The sequence below is a fragment of the Rhinolophus sinicus genome, chromosome 14, assembly GCF_057876585.1.
Source record: "Rhinolophus sinicus isolate RSI-liver-muscle chromosome 14, RSI-T2T, whole genome shotgun sequence".
NCBI lineage: Eukaryota > Metazoa > Chordata > Mammalia > Chiroptera > Rhinolophidae > Rhinolophus > Rhinolophus sinicus.
This window is the reverse complement of record NC_142514.1, coordinates 179,484,383-179,487,136: the sequence shown is the minus strand read 5'-3', so window position 1 is coordinate 179,487,136 and position 2,754 is coordinate 179,484,383.

Sequence of the window (2,754 nt, the reverse complement as noted above, 5' to 3'; positions counted from 1 at the left end):
GATCCATTTGTTTCTGCTTTTCTTCGCTGCCCGGCACTCCAGCATCCAGGTCATACTGTGCCCAATTTTCTGCAAAATCATTTCCCTCTTTCATATCAGCTGCTGCAGTCACTTGTCTTTGCTGCTGGAACAAGTCCTGTCAAGTAGTGCGATGACGTCTGTACCTCTCCTTTGCCGTGTGACCGTTTTTGGTAGGATCCCAAGGGTGATGGACATCAGGTTTTTGAAATTCCCTGGTCTTTGGTTGCCCTCGCCGAGGCACCGTTGGATGCCTAGTGGCCTCTGCCAGTCACCTGCCGGCCTGGGGGCTGCTTGGGCTGCCTTCCCTGTGTCATCCTGGTTTTACAGCCAGCCAGCCCCCAGGCGCTGCTCCACGGCCTCACACGCAGCTCCTGGTGCATTGCCCTGCTTCCTGTTGTCACATGCCCTTCGGATTCTGGCTTTATTTCCTCTGGTTTTAATCCAGTAAACGTTTGGTGCCTTTGGTTTGAAAATACAAGAGTAGGGCACATTTGGGCTCACCTTTCTGTGCAGCAAACAGAGCCTGTCTTCTTTCAGCTCAGTGGGTCAGAGTGTCTGGGCCCACATTTCCACCAGTGACCCAGTGGGAATAAAGGCTGCTCTGTCCCAACAGTAGAGTCGGGTAGATCCCAGGCATATTGGCTGGCTCCTTTAAGACCAGCCTTTGATATAGTGTCAGGAAAGTTGTGGTTTCAAGTTCAAACAGTGGTTTTGAGAGATTCTAGCTTAAAAGGAAAAGGGCAAAGCATCTCTGCTTTGGGGGTCTTCTGGAGTGAGTTTCCTTCCCTGGAGGCATTCCTTGTGTTTCATTACGGTTCTTTTTCCCTTATTCTCCTGGGATTTCTGAGGGTGGAGGTTAAGGGTCTTAAGGGAAAAAATAATCAGCATCTCTTAAAAACCACAATTTAACTTGAAACACAACACTGTGATTTGAATTCTTAAAGTCATGGTTTGAATTGAAAAGGCCTGCCCCCATGCCAGATAACAGCTGTAATGAGACAGGCGAGCAACAGTCTCCAGCCTGTGATTATTTAAAAAATGTAATCATAGACGGGAGGGTGGGCTACAAGGTGCCAAGGTCAGGAAGACGGACTGTAGTGTGATGTGTTCCGGTGCTTTCTAACCGTCTGACCTGCAGCCCCAGAGATGTGCTACATTGAGGAGAAGGTTATGTAGCAGTGGCTTCAGTCTTGACGTTGGAAGCTGTGGACTCCTTTCGGTTTTTGTTTCCTATGATCTTGGATATATTCATTCACGACTGAATTCCAGCAATCTTTTGGAAAGTGACATTCTGTTGCCACACTCCCCCATCCCCCTTTAAAACCATGAATCACCACTCCAGGGGCAAAGGGTTGCCTATGGGGCTTTGCTGCAGCCAGCTGGAATGGCTCCTTTCCATGTAGGCGCTGATGAGCTAGCCTCACTCCAGGCCTCTGCACGAATGACCTTTGGGAGAATCATCGAAACTCTGACTCATCACATGACCCTTTGGAAGGGTCACAAGCCAGAGGCCTTCTTTCTGCAGCCAACAACAACTTGGATCCTCCGCCCTCGGTGGAGGGTCCCTTTTGTTACTCAAATCACAAGCCACAGAAGTGGGGAGGAAACACAAGAGCTGTAACTAAGGGATATGCCCAAACTAGTCCTTGAAGATGACCAATACTAAGAGATTCTCAGGGTCAAACTTTGAGCCTCAGGTCAAACAAACCAAAAAACAAGATAAAGAAAATAGCAAAAAGCAAACTAAAGAAGCAAACTGTTGATAAGGGCATCAAGATAAATGCCATAAGGTCAAAGAAACTGGGGAAATGTCAGGGGCTGTTTACAAAGTTGTTTCTTTCGAAATGTGCCAGTAGGAATTTACGACTCTTAAATACCCTTGAGTTCCTCCTGAGGGTGGATGAGGATTTTCTTTAAGCACAAAGTTGCCTCTCAGCTGTTCACTGACCAGTATGGAGCAGACCCTGCCAGGTTCAGGGCTGCGCTGGGGGGCGGGGCTCCATGAAGCAGTGGTGCTCAGCAGTGCGCTGAGTGTGGGAGGAGCTGGCACGAGGTGCGACAGGTGTGTAAAAGGAAACTTGTCCCGTGCAAATGAGTGTGGGTAGCTTCTGGGGCCAGGAAGAAGGAACACCTATTTGACATTGAGTGGCGGGCCAGGTAGAAATAATAAGGACCATGGTGGAATAGATTTTGGGAGCCCAAGGGAAGGAAGGGCTTTATTTATGTTGAATCCCTAGTTTTGAATAATTTAGGGCTAGATATGTGAGAATGTGGACAGTGAAGTAACGGAAGAATACACTGTGAGGGGTGGAGGGAGAAAGTACCTTCGGTTGAGGCAAAAAGGAAAGATGCTCTAGAAGCCTGCGGGTCCTTAGGACACAGAATGGACAAACATACGGAAGCTGCATTCATCTTAGGATACAAGAATATTTCGGCAACCTACTTGCTGAGAATTTGTTACTTAGTTTAGAAAATGGATCAAAACTAACCAGGTGAAGTAACAGGCCTAAAATACATCATCTGCCAAAACTCAACCACACAGGTTCAGGTAGAGAGACGGTTTAATAGGCAACAACATAAAAAATGACAACAAAAAACACCTGAGGTTTTCCTTTGCTGTAAACTGTGTTATGAACTAACGGCATCATGGGGTTGCCCCCAAAGCCAAGTAATATTAGGCTGTGTTAATACAAGTATGGTATCTGGAAGGCAGGAGGCCAGAGTCCAGGCCAC